We start from the raw sequence: 17594 nt of genomic DNA on the forward strand, positions 1-17594 counted from the left end.
GTGTATATACTCTTGGACTCCTCCCAGGGCCGGGTAACTTTTCTGTACTTTTTGTTTTCTAATAACTCTCTTTTTAGAAAGATTCTTAAAGGGACTTCCTCAACTTAAAACTCACACTATCTGTTTTCAACCTCCTTTTGTTACAAGTAACTACTAACATTAAAATAACTGAAAGACGAGGAAATACTTCATAAAGTTTTACATAGCCTGTTGGGTTTTCCCACATCAGTATAAAAAGGAAAATCCGATTGCAAAAGCACAAAAATTCTCAGAGGACTTACTTGGGGTCAAATATGGTACCTGAAGTTTCTTTTTAACTCATATTTTGAAATTAACTGGAGTTCAAGTTGATAATATCATGTTTGTGTTTTGTAAACCTATTCTACTGTAGTGTGGAAGCCTGCAAAAGTTTTTAAAAAACACATTTTGGGCAGGGAGCAGTTGGGGAAGGCTGGGTACTGGCTTTTGTGGTGAACAAGATGAATTGAGTTTGGCTCTTACTGAAAAATATTGATTCTGACTCATAATTGAATGAGGATTTTTTTCTTGTAACATAGCAAACTGAAGTCTGTTTTTGCCTATTCCAAAAATAAACAATTTTATTTACTTCCTTAATTTTTTTTTTAACTTTGTTTCCTTGGAATGAATTTTTAAAGTGGTGAATTAAGAATTTAAGAATGGCCAAACTAGGTCAGACCAATGGTACTTCTAGCCCAGTTGCCTGTGCCAAATGCTTCAGAGGGAATGCACAGAACAGGTTAATTCATAAAGTGATCCATCCTCTGTTGTCCAGTCCCAGTTTCCAGCAGTCAGAGATTTAGGGAGACCCTGAGCATAGCATTGTGACCCTGAACATCTTGGCTAATAGCTATTGATGGACCTATTTGCCATAATCCTATCTAATTTTTTTTTTTAACTCAGTTGTACTTCTGGCCTTCACAACATCCCTGGCAACGAGTTCCACAGGTTGACTGTACATCATATGAGGAAGTACTTTCTTATGGTTTGTTTTAAACCTGCATCCTATTAATTTGTTAGCTTTTTTTTGTGGGGGGGATGACTGCTGCACGTTGAATAGATGTTTTCAGAAGACTATCCACAATGTCTCCAAGATCTTTCTTGAGTAATAACAGCTAATTTTGTGTGTATTGTTGGGATTATGTTTTCCAAGTGCATTACTTTCCATTTATCAACACTGAATTTCATTTGCTATTTTGTTGCACAGTCACCCAGTTTAGTGAGATCCCTTTGTAACTCTTTACGTTCAGCTTTGGAGTTAATTATCTTGAATAATTTTGTACTGTCTGCAAATTTAGCCACCAGATTTGCAGGAACTTAGTATATGCTACTGCAAAGCCAGATAGAATTGATCTTATCGCTGTATACTACTTCTTGCTTTTTAGATGTTAGTTTATAGTAAACTTTCAGAATATTTGGCTAAATAGGTTGTCTTCCGTATTTTTTCATTTAAGGCCATTTACAAGTAGAAGATCATCCAATAAAACATGAATGGTATTGTACTGTACTTTGAACAAATCATGAATTCCTGGGTGTGATTTAACGTTATTATAAATCACATGTGACATCAAGCTTGTACTATACAGACTTGTTTTAAAGTGAATCTGCTCCCATAGCATGTTGAGAAGAGAAGCAAACAGGGCCGAAGTGCGTTATAAACAGAAAGCACCTGTTGGCATTATCGTATTGTAGTTTAGTTGTCTGTCACTTACTCTTTATATAACTTTGTAAGGAGTTTTATTATGATTTTTTTTTTTTTGCACATATTCAACTGTCTCTATGCTCAGATGTGATTTCTGTAGCTCCATGCAACAATTTTTTGTAAGCTTTAACTCTTGAGGCAGTGGCATAATGTGTGTTTGTTCGTCACTGGAGCTGTGCCAGCAAGGCATGTTTTTAATTATATGAATAAAATATAGGCTATTGAGGGAGCTGTCATTTAATTATTATTCTAGGCATAACTCTGGGATCCTGAATGTAGATAAAGTTAAACTTACAAATACTGGAATCTTCTTATTCTAGAATTCTTTACTGTTTCAGAGTGTTTGGTTAACCAACTAATGTCCCAGAAATAGTTTATTCAGAATTTGTAAGTGCATTACTGCCATCTATAAACAGTTTTTGTCCTTAATCATGTAATTTTATTCTCCAGATAAACAGTTTTCTAAGGAAGCTTTTAAAAAACATTCCATAGTTGAGACCAGTTTGTTGTCCAGGGATAATGAATTAGCATCCTGTTCTTTATCCACAGAATAGGAGTGTGACATACGAGGCCTTTTCGAGGATAACAAATTCCTTAATAGTTATTGGGACTCTGGGGGATAGATCTTCGCAGACAGATAAGTGCAGTTTGAGTTATTTTGTACCTACGAGGATATATACATTCTAGAGGCAAATTTTCTAGAGCCTAAAGATCATAAAACAAAATCTTACAACAATCTTCTAAAAATAAAAAGCTCAAAAGAAGTGTAGGAGTTACACAGTGGATCAGACTTGTGGCCCACCTAGTCCAGGGTCCTGTCTGACAGATGTTTCACAGGGAGGTTCAAGAAACCTAGCAGTAGGCAGATGTAAGGTAATCTGCCCACATGAATGTCTCATCCTCATCCCTCTGAGTTAGAGTTCGGTTTAAACATAAGGTTTTATTTCTTTTTGGATTCCCTTTGCTAGCATTAACTATTGTAACTCTGGATATTTTTATCATCTATGTAAAAGTTGAATCTGTCTCTGAATATTGCATTGTTTTTGATGTCAACAACATGGCATGGCAGTGTGGCCTGTATTGTGAGAAAGTATTTCCTTTTATCAATTTTGAATGTTACCTTTTAATTTCATTGAGTGTTCCTTTTGTTTTTCTATTATGAGAAAGAGAAAACAGAAGCCCCTGATATTATTTTAAATACTTTTATTATTGTAAAGTTAAAAATATCCTACTCTTTTCCATCTCTGTCCATGTGAGGTTTTTCTATGTCCCTAATCATTTTTGTCATGCTTCTCTGAACCTATTCTAATTTTAGAACACTATTTGATGTATGGCAACCAAATATTGCACACAATATTCCAGAGGAAGCTGTGCCACTGAGTTATATAAAACTTTATATTTTTCCCCATATTAATCTCCATTTCATTCCTTATGTAGTTTAACATCTTGTTTGCTTTTTTTGATGACAGTTGCACATTGATCAGAGGTCCTCCACACAGCCTGCCTCCAAGATGCCTGTGTCTTTTCTTGAGTTCATGTAGTAAATTTAGACCCTTGTAAAGTGTTTGAGTAATTGAAATCTCTTCTTCCATTTTGCATTAATTAGTATTGACATTGTCTGCCGTTCACCTAGTTTAGGTCCCTCTGACCTTCATCACTCTTCAAATTATGCCATGTTTGACATCATTAATAAATATATTAAACACTGGACAGAGTATGGCACATTGAGGCACCCTGCTGTTAACCTTTTGCCAAGATGTAAATTGACCATTTATTCCTATTTTGTTGTCTGTGTCTTACCAAGTTTTTCATGCATGACCGTGCCTCTCAGACGATGACTTAGTCCCTCATAAGATGCTGAAGAAACTTTCTCAAGGTCCCGCTGGAAGTATAAATAAATTGTTAACCAGTTCTGCTTTATCCAATACTTTACTGGCACATTAAACATTCCTAGACATTAACAAGACAGACTTTTCTTCGCTGAAAGCACGCTGGTTGGACTCAGTCATGTCCTGATGTTCACTTTTTAATTACCTTTCCAACCAGTTTACTGAGGTGACGCTTACTGGTCTGTAATTCCCCAGATCGCCCCTTGCACCTTTTTAAAATAGATTTAGAATATTTTTCTATCCTTCAATCCTTTGGTATGGTGGCTTTTTTTAATGGGGTTTCATATTTTTGCTCACAGCTCAGCTGCTTCATGCTTGAGCTCCTTCAAAACTCTTGGAGGTGTATCATCTGGGCCTGATGACTTATTTCTTTTTAAATGATCAGCCTGTTCCAGCATCTCTTCTTCTGACACCTCAGTCTCTTATAGTACCTCATCTTTATTGCCAAAAAAGGTCAGGTCTGTAGTAGGTATTTCCCTGACATTCTTTGTGGTAAACTGATTAAAAAAATGAGTTAGTTTCTCAGACATGTCCTTATCTTCCTTAACTGTTCTTTAACCTTTGGTAATCCAATGGACCCATCAATTTTTTTTCTGGCTTTCTGCATTTAAATAATTTGTTTTTATACCTATTTGCTCTTAAATCCATTTTTATCCTCCCAGTTTTCCTCTTATGTACGCCTTATGCATAACTCTAATGTTGTCATTGCAGACTGACGCACTTTCAGAACAAAATCTTTAGGTTAGCAACTTTTTTAGCATCTCCATACTTACTGAGATTCATCTTTTTCTAGTGGTCTAAACTCGGCCATCCACACTGTAAAGGCAAGATGTCAAATTTCCTAATACCAGCCTCTAGCCTCCTAATATTTGTCAAAGTGAGAATGAAAATAGAATAATTGTATGAGTTAACTTTTATAGTGGGGAGCCAGCTATAAGATTTGAGTGTTGCATGGATTACTATAGTTTCTGAAGTCCTTGCAGCATAGGTTTTGGGGAATATCCAGTCTTTGGGTTTTTTGTAAAAAGAAAAGGAGTACTTGTGGCACCTTAGAGACTAACCAATTTATTTGAGCATGAGCTTTCGTGAGCTACAGCTCACTTCATCGGATGCGCATCCGATGAAGTGAGCTGTAGCTCACGAAAGCTCATGCTCAAATAAATTGGTTAGTCTCTAAGGTGCCACAAGTACTCCTTTTCTTTTTGCGAATACAGACTAACACGGCTGTTACTCTGAAACCTGGGTTTTTTGTGATTCTCCTTTGTTCACACTTTGGCCTCTGTTTACTAGACTGAATTGTTGCAGTTGTGTGGTTTCATATTTTTTTCAATGTGAGAGAGAAGTAAAAGCTTCATCTCCTTAAAGATTTGATTGAGTCTAGCTCTTTGTGAAATTCAGGTAAAAGAATTCCTCCACCTTTTTAAAAGGAATTGTGCAAACCTATGAGTTATCTAGACACTTACTACTAAAAATCTTGGTAACTTAAAATGATTTTTCTGTAATTTATTGGAATGTATCTTAAGTTATTTTATCATTCCGATTGAGTATTGGAATACACGAGTAGCTGTGATAATTATTGGGCCTTAGAACTGGATTGATTTTCCAGATAAGCTTTAATTGGTATATGTTCATTTATTTTGGTTGGGATTTGTAAAGGAGCCTAGGAGACTTAGGCACTCAATTTCCAGTGACTGTCAATGGAAACTGGATGTTTGGCTGCTTCAAAAATCTTCCTTCTCATGTTCTTTGATGGTAAAAGCTATTGAATATTAGCAAAGCTGGTAGCAAAGGGATGCCACTGATGTGGAGAGTAAAAGGATTACCTCTGATGAGGATACACCGTTTTAAAGGAAAGAACTCTAAGTCTTCATCTTTGCTTGTAGCTGTAGCACTTCAGTATAGACACTCACTACAGCGACAGGGAGCGGTTTATCACATTACTGTAGTTCAGAGGTGGGCAAACTATGGCCCGCAGGCCACATCTGGCCCCCGGGACTGTCCTGCCCGGCCCTTTAGCACCTGGCTGGGGAGGCTACCCCCTGGCCCCTCCCCTGCAGCCATGCCGCTGCATGGGCAGCGCTCTGGGTGGCAAGGCTGCACGCTTGTGCTGGGAGGCGCGGCAGCGTGTCTGGCTCCAGCGGGGCTGCCAGACATGCTGCTGTGAGTGGCATGGTAAGGGGGTGGGGAGCGGGGGGGGGGGGGGTCTGATATGGGGCAGAGGGTTCCAGGAGGCAGTCAGGGGACAGGGGGTGATTGAATGGGGCTGAGGTTCAGGGAGGGGGGGCACTCAGGGGACAGGGAACAGGGGGCAGTTGGATAGGGCACAGGTTTGGGGGCGGACAGGGGATGGGGAACGGGGGGGCTTAGATAAGGGGTGGCGTCCCAGGGGGTAATTAGGGGCCTGGGTCCCAGGAGGGGGCAGTAAGAGGACAAGGGGCGGGATGGGTGGAGAGGTCTGAGGGGGGCAGTTGGGGTGGGAAGTGGGAGGGGTTGGATAGGGGGCAGGGGCCAGGCTTTTTGGGGACGCACAGCCTTCCCTACCCAGCGCTCCATACAGTTTCGCACCCCGATGTGGCCCTCGTGCCAAAAAGTTTGCCTACCACTGCTGTAGTTGATCCACCTCCCTGAGAGACAGTAGCTAGGTTGATGGAAGAATTCTTTCACCAATCTAGCGTTGTCTATGGTGGAGTTTAGGTCAGCATAGCTGCATCAATTGGGTGTGGATTTTTTTTTTTCCAGTGTAGCCCAGCCCTTAGTAAATGAAGATCTCTTGCATGATATAAGCAATTAAATGCTTAGTAGATATTCAGCTAAAAAGTCAAGCAGGTTGGCTTATTGGCCTACCACAACATACTTTGTGCCTGACATATAGGAACAAAATAACTTTTCTCGTACTGAGGGTTATTATACCAACCACAGGTGTTTGCCAATGTAAGGATTATCATATCTCCTGTTTACTGGTTATTATATTTTCAGATGTTTGGGCTAAAAGTAGAATATCCATACATCTCCTCTGCTTCGCAAAGATCCAGGCTTGTAGAGAAGATAAGAGTAGACAAGAAAACTAGGATTTCAGGTATCAGACAATACCACAGATTATGTACAGGCAGGTTCTTTGCTTCCTTTATGGAAGAATCAGGATAAACATTTTGTCCTATTCTCAATCTATCTTCAACTTGTCTGGAACTCAAGACCCAATTATTAAGTGCATTTAGTTTAAACAGGTTTTTGAGGTAGTGTAGTTTGTGTCAGTTTATTTTAACGTCAAGAATTGAGTGGTTGGTGAGGAGGTCAGGAAGTGGTAACTTTTTAAGAAATCAATCCACCCAAAAAAATTGTTAATGGTGTCTGACTTTTGGGAAATTCTCCTCAGACCATCTCTTGTCTGTACAAAACTGAAATTAATCTAATTTATTATTCTGACTAGAGTAAATTTTTCAGGAATTTGAGGTATAAAAAGCTTTATAATACCTCAAAACAACTACTTTGTTGATTTACTAAAGAAAATTTCTAGTCATCGTTGGGAATGTTCCTCATTAGAAGCTGATTGTCTTCTGTGCAGAATAAGCAAGATACTGTAAAATGTAATTGGGTGATGAAAGCTAAATAGCTACAAAAAGTACAAAAGACAAAAATTGAATAACTTGCATTAGTTTGTCTTAATACCATACTATTTACTGAATAAATATTCATACATTAGATTCTTAACAGCACTGTGTGTACCATATGTGCTTAATTTCCTTCAGAAAGTTCCTTATTTAACCAGGTATTCAACAGTATATAAGGTTTGGAAGTGGGGTAAAATAGTACAACAATTATAAGCAAAACAGGCAATTTTTAACTGTCTGTCTCTCTCTTTTCAGCATAAACTATAACATTTACATTGATTTGTTTCTGTGGCGTATGTGAAACAATTTTCAGTTTCTCTCACATTTTCTAGGGAAGTTTTACAAATGACACAATCGCCATAATTGGTACTCTTGTTGGGTGTCTCAGCAGAAAAGCCAAGGATTTGAATGGATATGAAGGCTATAGACCACACCTTCCCCCCCCTCCCCCCCCCCCAAAAATAGAAATGTTTGAAGCATGTTTACAGGGAGGTTTGAATAAATCTTTTGCCCATCTCCTTGAGAAGCCTGGGCTTTCCATATATATGACAATTTTAGTTAACAAAGGTTAACAAAAATAATGGTATTTCATTGTATTTATTACAGTGGCTCTCAACCTTTCTTGATCTGCAAACCACAAAAGCTTAAAAAAAAAAAAAAAAAGAAATTGTCCCATGATTTGTGAAAAATTAATTGCAAATTTGTCAAAATGAATGTAATAAAATTTAAATAAACCAAAATGAATGGATTGAGAGAGAAAAATAACTAATACATGCAATCTAAAAGTTGAACTTGCTTTTCCAGCCATCAGTTTTTCTGTGCTGTTTTGTAGGAATGGATAGGTAAGGGTTCTCTCCTCTTGCTGTCTGCTTTTCTGGCGGAACTGGCTGCATGGTCTATTATAGTATTGCCTCGTGCTCTCCAGAACTGAGTTGTACGTGGGAAGAAGAAGGGGGGGGGTTAAAAGTTGCTGAGGGATTGGATGATAGTTAAAGGGGCAGAAGAAGTGAGTTGCTTTCCTTGCCCCTATTCGGTCCTAGTAGCATCCATAGTTGCTGCTTTTCTTTACATTAGGTGCTTTCTAATGGATGCACTCTTGCTATGTGTTTCTGAGTTCACTTCACCAATTCAGAAATGGTAGTCTAACAGACTAACAATATGTAATAGCTCGCCTTTAAACCTGGGTGCTCCATGTTCTTGGTGGGAAAAAAAACACACTGCACCAGTTTTGCGATAACTCCTGTTTCACTTACATCAGTTATTCTTCATCTCTTGTTTATCCCTTTTGTTATATCTTTTTGCTGTTTTTCTGAGCTGCCTGCCTTATCTCTTCCCCCCCCCACTCCCCACCCTTGAGAGCAAATGCTATCTACCATAATGCCATCCTAGTCAATTTTATTACTAGTAGCCAAAGCACTGCAGTTCCTGAGTACTACCTTATTCCAGAATAGTGCAGAACACTGATTATTCCTCCCTAGTCTGCTGCCCAGATGTGTGGCAGAATTCCAGTTGGCAAGCATGGTGGTCTTGCCATGTATAAATGCTTTAAGGGGAGCGCTGTAATTTATTTGTAAATTTAATTTCCCCCTTCCCCCCACCACCCCCGCTACTATTTAGGTTACATTTTACCTAAATTGTGTCTACATTTAGATTAGAGGAAGCCCTTTTTGTAGTTTTTAATTGTAATTCAGTATTCTCACACCATATCAGAATATTGAAAATAAATTTCCTCACCAATTTTTTGTAATTTTCCATCTGGAAAGCATATAATGTGTCTAAACATGGGAGAAAACAGCACAATTTTAGTTGTGTGAGTATGGTTTGTTAGTGAAATGTATGCATAGTTATAGTTAGACTTGGAAATATTGGATTTTTATCTGTAAATGTTGATTTCACCATACACTTAGAAACCAACAAAAATATTTCCATTGATGATCAGAATTTACAGATAGGCAAAGTACGAAAAATACAGTGTGAGAACTTACTGCAGTTTGGTTTAAGGATATTTACTTAGACTTGTGAAGTTGATAGTTCGCATTTTAGCGGTGATAAAACTTTTAAGTTTTTGAATCTGACCATCCGTCATTGACACCCCCCCCCCAATTTTCTGAGAAAAATTTAAATAGATAAAATAAACATGAATATGAAATTATATAAAATAAAATTATATAATTGAAATTATATAAAATAAAAATCAAATTCTGCCAAGCCTAGTTTTAATAGAAGTGTAGAAGCATTTTTCTTTTTAATATTGCATCAAAATGACAGCATTGTTCTTTTAAAAACACATTGTATTGCACCTCATTAAAATTAAAGAATTGCAGTTTTTCAAAAACTGCCATTTGCATAGTAGAGAGGGTAAGGTTTAAGTTTAAAAGCCTTTGCAGGGTTTGGTCAAGTATAATGTATGCCCCATGCCCAGTCCAACAGTTCAGAATTTTTGATATTGGGAATTACTCCAGGTTTGCATGTTGGTACCTGTATTCCAGAATGCTACTGTATCAGGTTTTATCTCTCAGAAAATAATTATGGGGAAGTAACTATCTCTCATTTAAGAATACAGTTTCGGTACAATTAAATTTTAGTTTTTCTCCACTGACTTCTAAACACAGCACTGATAATTTTTCATCAAGGAATAAAACCTGTAGTACTGGAAAATTTTATTAATCATGTCTGTTCTGTTATTGTTAGCAGTTCTCTTCAGACCAACTGTGTAGTTCGTTAAAACTGCTAATTAGCTTGTTTATTGTAATCAAACATTTAACAATCCTGGAAAAGGTATCATGTTTACATAGTCACTGTAGTAGCAAAAGATACAATTCCTAATAATATGACTCTCACTTTTCTAAAAGCTACATTAAAAAATTCTATGCAATTCACTGTAGCAGGAAAAGTGTTTTTCTGTTTCCTTACGTCTCAGAAACCCAAACTCATAAGAACACGAGCAACCATACTGGGTCGGACCAAAGGTCCATCTAATCCAGTATCCTGTCTTCGGACAGTGGCCAATGCCAGGTGCCCCAGAGGGAATGAACAGAACAGGCAGTCATCAAGTGATCCATCCCCTGTCACTCATTCCCAGCTTCTAGCAACAGTGGCCAGGGACACCATCCCTGCCCATCCTGGCTAATAGCCATTGATGGACCTATGCTCCATAAACTCATTTTGTTCGTTTCTGAACCCTATTACAGTCTCAAAACTTAAATGTATCCGTGACTTATTTTGGCAATATGGAAAGCAATAGAAAGTTGTCTGTCATAGTTTTGAACTTCGAAGCAAGTGTTTTTCTAGCTGGAGCTGACAAATTGTGTTAGTAAAAATGAATGGCACTCCATTAATATTGAGATGCGTAAATAATTTTTAAAATTACTCTGAAACCTTTTTTTGTTTGTAATTAAAGCAGGCACCATTTAAACGTTGCTAAGCTGCTTAATGACAATCCATCAGCTTTTGCTATGGAACATGCTTTTGGAAGATGCTCTAGGATTTGGAATAAATATCCCGTTTACAAGACTTTGTTACTCTGAATCTGAATCCATATTTTTATATTGAGTGGCTATACTAAGGGAATGCTACTATTTGTTTTCCCAATAATTCTTCCAAAATTGGAGAGCTAAAATATAGATGTAGTCAGTGTTGGCATTCTTGGATAGAAATTATTGCAGCATTTTTCGATATTCATTTTAGCATCAGAATGTTCTGAAGAGTTAGCATTTTGAGCGTGATTATCAAAAGTAGTTCAGTATTCATTTAAATGGACAGCTATGAATCTATTCATTTGTGTGCGAAAAGACTCCCATTACACACCTAAAACTACTGAAAATGAGTACTGTTCTCCCTCCTTGTTCTTGAGTGTTGAATATGGCAGGTGATAGACTCATTGCTGAAGTTAAAACTAAATTACACACTTTTCTGAGAATGTAGAGGGTGGAGTTGATTCACCGTGTATCATTCCTGGAAACCATTTGTTTCTTAATTTAGCTGTAACAAGTTCCAAGGTACAAAAACAGAATGAGCAAAGGATACTTTGCTCTGTGGTGGGAGAGGGAAAACTCACTGGAGTTTATAAATGTTAAATAACACTTTGACTTGCTTAGATTATAAAGAGCTGTCTAAATAATTTACAGATTAAATATTTAATATTAGGCTCAAATATTTTTAATACTTTACCATCCAAAATTTTAGCAAAACTGCACTAGAGTTTATTAGCAATTCATAAGGACTTCTGGAAAGTTTGCAATGCAGTTGTTTAAAGAGTATTTTATCCCTTTTTTTTTTATTCAGCAAAACTCAAAATGTCCGATTTTTTTTTTTAGCCCTGAAATACTGAATTACGAAATGCTGTTTTTAAAAACAATACATAATTTTTCTTATTTTATATAAAATGGTAGAATTTCTACTATACAGTCCAGCATGTAAATGTTAAAAGCTAATGTACCGTAATGTTCACTTCCATATGTTTCTTCAGGGTTTCCTCAGTTTCCCAAGGCTAATGGCGCATAGTAAATATAAGCCTTGATTTTGAACTCTAGCTTTCTAAAAATTGTGGAATGTGATTTACAAAATTAATATTGTGTTTTGGATATGAGGTGTAGGTGATCAACTGCAAGGGGGCAAATGGTAGAATTGCAATCAGATTTAACCAAGTGGGAGGCACTGTACTACAAGATCATAGACGATGTTTAAATAAGGAACAACCAAAAGACTCAGTGGCTTACTGTGGCTCAGTGAAAAGGGGGAAAATACCCATGGTAAAATGATTACAGTTTTGTCTACAAAGCATGGTGACATTTACTGTGTGGGGGAAAAAGTCATACCCATTGGAAATAGGGCCTAGTTTGTCAGGCATTGAGTAGCTTCCTTTTCGTCTTCATGAGATTTTAAGACCAAATTTAAGTCACTAATTTGGCTACATTTAGCTTTCAAAAGGATGACTTTTGTTTTAAGAATTTTCTCTAGGTGATTGAGAGTTAAAATAGATTATTTTTTCTTTTAAACAGACAACTTTCAAAAGAATGAACTTGTTAATATAATGTGTGTTCAGAGTGCCCATGATGTAACACCTCTGTTTAGAAAGATCTAGGTAAGCAACCCAGAATTTAGAATATTTATATGATGATCACTTGCATAAATGTCACCAGTTAATATGTACATCTAAGAATCTGAGGTCAGAGAGATTAATTTCAGGCTTGTGTCCAGGAATGCCAAATAAAATAAGATAAAAAATAACTTGCACATTGACATAATTTAGCAATTTGAGAGTTAACTTGGTATAATGATAGTGGAAGAACTAATAGCACTGTCTCCAGCAGGGTGTATTGTATAAATCACTAGTCAATTACATAGTCACACTTGATCTAAATCAGTATTTGGATCGTGGTGTATTGTGTACAAGTCCAGTGTGCCATCCAGTTTCTTTACTTTTGTTTTCTTATCACCATAGTCTGCAGTATTGATAGCTAGAATTACTCTTTCCCAAATAATAATTTAAGGATTGACTACAAATCTTCATTAATTAAAATGTATCTGTTTTACTTAAAACTATTTTGTAAAAGTAATAAACTGTGTTTAGCTCTGAGATTAAAAAATGATGTACCGCTGACTGGTTCATAATGTGTTTAAAAATTTGTTGGAGACTTGTATCATCCATTTGAAGTGAGTCAATGAGAACTTGATCTTAGTGTGTTGTTTATAGTAACAATGTAAAAGCCTGCGTCTTTTAGTGATTGCTAATATAACCTTAATGTACTGTTTCCTTATAGGAGAAAACTAGTTGGCACAGAGTGCATAATGAAACTAACAGACATTCTGATTAGTTCTGTGTCACCTGTAACTGGGTGATTAGTTTTTCTTTAGTTTCTTTGAGCAGCGTTATGTGAATGACCAATATGTAAAAGTATTATCTGTAGCAGGAGTTTTAGGTTGACTGCTCTTAAGCTATAAACTTGTTTTAAACTTTGCTAATTAATCTGCATGTCACAATTACTGTTGTAGCCCATCCTATTTTACCAAAAGGATTTATTTTTAATGATATGCAAGTATTACTTTTTAAAATAAAAATTAACAAGTTAAAGGGCATTTTTTCCTAATTTACATAAGTTAATCTTAAAATTATTAAAATATTGGAGGAGAAAGTTCCCATCCCCTCATTTAATGCCATAAATGCTATCCTACAAAGTGTTAACATGTTTTCACCTCACAAGTGGCCTCTAGAGTATATTCTCCAACTTGTAAAGTAAGAAGCTTTGTGACTCTCTAATGATGTTGCCACATGGTATATTTGGGGACTTTAATAGAAGTTGATAATGCAAGTAAACATGTATAAAAAAGTTTAGGTTTTCTGAGGTAACTGAAAGATAAAGATGGATACATAACTTCCTAACTGAATATTTTACTTGCTTCTCTTGAATAGAGTTTGCACCTTTTAACAAGTGGGCCCTGTACATAAACCAGATTTTGAGTAGATGAGATGATAAAAAGTTAGGCTTACCCTTATGAAATTTCTTTGACTGGGAGCAAATATTTTATAAATATTTTTTACATGGGAGACAATGTTTGGTAAATTAAACCATTGGAGAGACTGCTGTTTTAAATAGCTAGTGTTGGGTATGATTCAGAGACAGGTGTGATCAACATTGGAATTTAATTACTGTGATCAACCAGCAAATAGGCAGTTGACCGAACACTTACGAATGAAGAGATGCATGTGACGAGACTGGAGCAATGAGTCAGAGCTGAGTGTCTTTTAAAAGAATGCATCTTGGTCCAGTGCGCTGGAATATGATAGAAAACAAAAGAGAAGGGAGCATACTGTTTCACTGGGGACTATTATTTCCTGGGGGATTAAGTTTGTCACAGTGGTGGCTGTGGCTGCTGTTTAGTGTGCTGATTCATTAGTCAGTGGGTGGTGAGAACTGTGTGCAATCTGTGGGGGAGGAAATGGCTCAGTTGCTTTAGGGAGAGGGAACTCTTCTTTTTGTAACTGCAGGATGTGTGGATGAAGTATACAGATAACATCTGCATCACATCAGTAAATCACCCTGGTATTGTGTGATAAGGATTTACCAGAGGACTTAAATAGGATGGGAAACTGAGAACTAGGTTTAGTGTCTTGAATACAAATAAATTGACACTTTATCCCTTTCAGAATAATTGAGAACTCTCCTCCTGTCCAGTTAGTAAATGCGATGGGATTCAGTCATATTTTAGTTCTTAAATATATGCACTGTACTGAATCTTTTACAATCAGTCCCTGGCCCTTTCAGAGGGGGAGTTGATCATGATAGGGCAGTGGATTGCACATGCACAAATTTTGAGCAAAAACACTTTACAGTGTAAATTATGAGGGGAGTAATAAGAAAAGGAGTACTTGTGGCACCTTAGAGACTAACCAATTTATTTGAGCATGAGCTTTCGTGAGCTACAGCTCACTTCATCGGATGCATACCGTGGAAACTGCAGCAGACTTTATATATACACAGAGAATATGAAACAATACCTCCTCCCACCCCACTGTCCTGCTGGTAATAGCTTATCTAAAGTGATCATCAGGTTGGGCCATTTCCAGCACAAATCCAGGTTTTCTCACCCTCCACCCCCCCACACACAAATTAGGAGAGTGAATTTGTGTGGGGGGGTGGAGGGTGAGAAAACCTGGATTTGTGCTGGAAATGGCCCAACCTGATGATCACTTTAGATAAGCTATTACCAGCAGGACAGTGGGGTGGGAGGAGGTATTGTTTCATATTCTCTGTGTATATATAAAGTCTGCTGCAGTTTCCACGGTATGCATCCGATGAAGTGAGCTGTAGCTCACGAAAGCTCATGCTCAAATAAATTGGTTAGTCTCTAAGGTGCCACAAGTACTCCTTTTCTTTTTGCGAATACAGACTAACACGGCTGTTATTCTCTAACCTGTCATTATGCGAGGGGAGTAATAGTAACACTTATATTTAGGTTGCTTAACATTTTCCATTTTGTTAGAAATTTTTTTAAAAGTGCAGTTTTTTTTTTAACACACACTGTGTTTGTGGTGTGCTTGCTGCTTGACTGAAATATACCATATGGTCTGTTCATTTGGGGGACCGTGTGCTGAGCCTAGTGGCCTGCTAGGCAAGGCTGAGAGCTTCTTAACGAGGCTTTGATCTCTAAGCCCTTCAGCACCCATCAACCCTTTACTAGGGGGCGGGACTACTCAGGAAGACCAGGGCTTTAAAAAGCCCACTTCTAAGCCACCCAAGGAGCTAGCGGACAGGAGCAGCTAACAGGGGAGTTTTGTAAGGGAGCTCTCCAGGTGAAGGAGGAGCGATTATATGACCCTTGGGATAAGTTTGTTGTCTGTAGTATGTTTGTGGGATCAAAGCCTCAACAAAGGAACAAGCTGCATGTAGGTACCAAGGACATAGGAAGGACAGGAGAGAAATCCTGGAGGCCAAATTTAGGCTACTAGGTAAGAGATTGAAGTCCAGAACCTCCATGGTCGCATTTTCTGAAATGCTTCCAGTTCCATGCACGGGGGCAGTTAGACAGGCAAAAACTGTAGGATCTCAATGCATGGATGAGATGATGGTGTAGGGAGGAGGGATTTAGATGTATTAGGAACTGGGGAAGCTTTTGGGAAAGGGGGAACCTATACAGGAAGGATGGGCTCCACCTAAACCAAAATGGAACCAGATTGCTGGCATTTAACATTAAAAAGATCATAGGGCAGTTTTTAAACTAAGGGTTGGGGGAAAGCCAGTCAGTGCAGAGGAGCATGTGGCTTGGACAGAGACATCCCCTAGGAGAGGATCTATTAATGGAGAAGTCTCTATGTCCTACTAAAGAGGAGAGAATGGAAGAAGACAAAATACGGGTAGGATCTGATGAGAAACAGTCAAATGAAATAGTCCCATTCAGTTACATCATGTAATGGCAGACAGCTAAAAAGTGACAAGGTTTTTAAGTGATTATATACAAATGCTAGAAGTCTAAATAATAAGATGGGTGAACTAGAGTGCCTCATATTAAATGAGGATATTGATATAATAGGAATCACGGAAACTTGGTGGAATGAGAATAATCAATGGGACACAGTAGTACCACGGTACAAAATATATCGGAAGGACAGAACAGGTCGTGCTGGTGGGGGAGTGATGCTATATGTGAAAGAAAGCATAGAATCAAATTAAGTAAAAATCTTAAATGAACTGTACCATAGAATCTCTATGGATAGTAATTCCATGCTCTAATAATAAGAATATAACAGTAGGTATATATTACCGACCACCTGACCAGGATGGTGATAGTGACTGTGAAATGCTCAGGGAGATTAGAGAGGCTATAAAAATAAAAAAACTCAGTAATAATGGGGGACTTCAACTATCCCCATATTGACTGGGTACATGTCACCTCAGGACAGGATGCAGAAATAAAGTTTCTTGACACCTTAAATGACTGCTTCTTGGAGCAGCTAGTCCTGGAACCCACAAGAGAAGAGGCAATTCTTGATTTAGTCCTGGGTGGAGCTCTGGATCTGGGCTGAGAGGTGAATATAGGTGGACCGCTTGGTAATGACCATAATATAATTAAATTTAACATCCCTGGGGAAAAACAGCTCAGCAGCCTAACACTGTAGCATTTAATTTCAGAAAGGGGAATTTCAGAAGTTGAGGAAGTTAAACAGAAACTAAAAGGTACAGTGCCAAAAGTGGAATTCTTGCAAGCTGCATGGAAACTTTTTAAAGACACCATAATAAAGGCTCAATTTAAATGTATACCCCAAATTAAAAAACACAGTAAGAGAACCAAAAAAGTGCCACCATGGCTAAACAACAAAGTCAAAGAAGCAGTGAGAGACAAAAAGGCATCCTTTAAAAAGTGGAAGTTAAATCCTAGTGAGGAAAATAGAAAGGAGCATAAACTCTGGCAAATGAAACGTAAAAATATAATTATGAAGGCCAAAAAAGAATTTGAAGAACAGTTAGCCAAAGACTCAAAAAGTAATAGCAAAACATTTTTAAGTACATCAGAAGCAAGAAGCCTGCTAAACAACCAGTGGGGCCACTGGACGATCAAGATGCTAAAGGAGCATTCAAGGAGGATAAGGCCATTGCGGAGAAACTAAATGAATTATTTGCCTCGGTCTTCATGGTTGAGGATGTGAGAGAAATTTCCAAACCTGTAATTAGAGGAGGTTTTGGAACAAATTGATAAACTAAACAATAAGAAGTCACCAGGACCAGATGGCATTCGCCCAAGAGTTCTGAAGAAACTCAAATGTGAAATGGCAAAGCTACTAACTGTAGTTTGTAACCTATCATTTAAATCAGCTTCTGTACCAAATGACTGGAGGATAGCTAATGTGACACCAATTTTTAAAACGGGCTCCAGAGGTGA

At 37.6% G+C, this 17594-nt stretch overlaps 1 protein-coding gene across 2 annotated transcripts in view; it reads left to right on the forward strand.

Moving 5' to 3' along the window:
• Window positions 1–17594, forward strand: part of CBFB (core-binding factor subunit beta) — a 62778-nt gene that overhangs the window by 8257 nt on the left and 36927 nt on the right. The gene's annotated exons all lie outside the window — the stretch shown is intronic.

The sequence above is a fragment of the Caretta caretta genome, chromosome 12, assembly GCF_965140235.1.
Source record: "Caretta caretta isolate rCarCar2 chromosome 12, rCarCar1.hap1, whole genome shotgun sequence".
NCBI classification, from domain to species: domain Eukaryota; kingdom Metazoa; phylum Chordata; order Testudines; family Cheloniidae; genus Caretta; species Caretta caretta.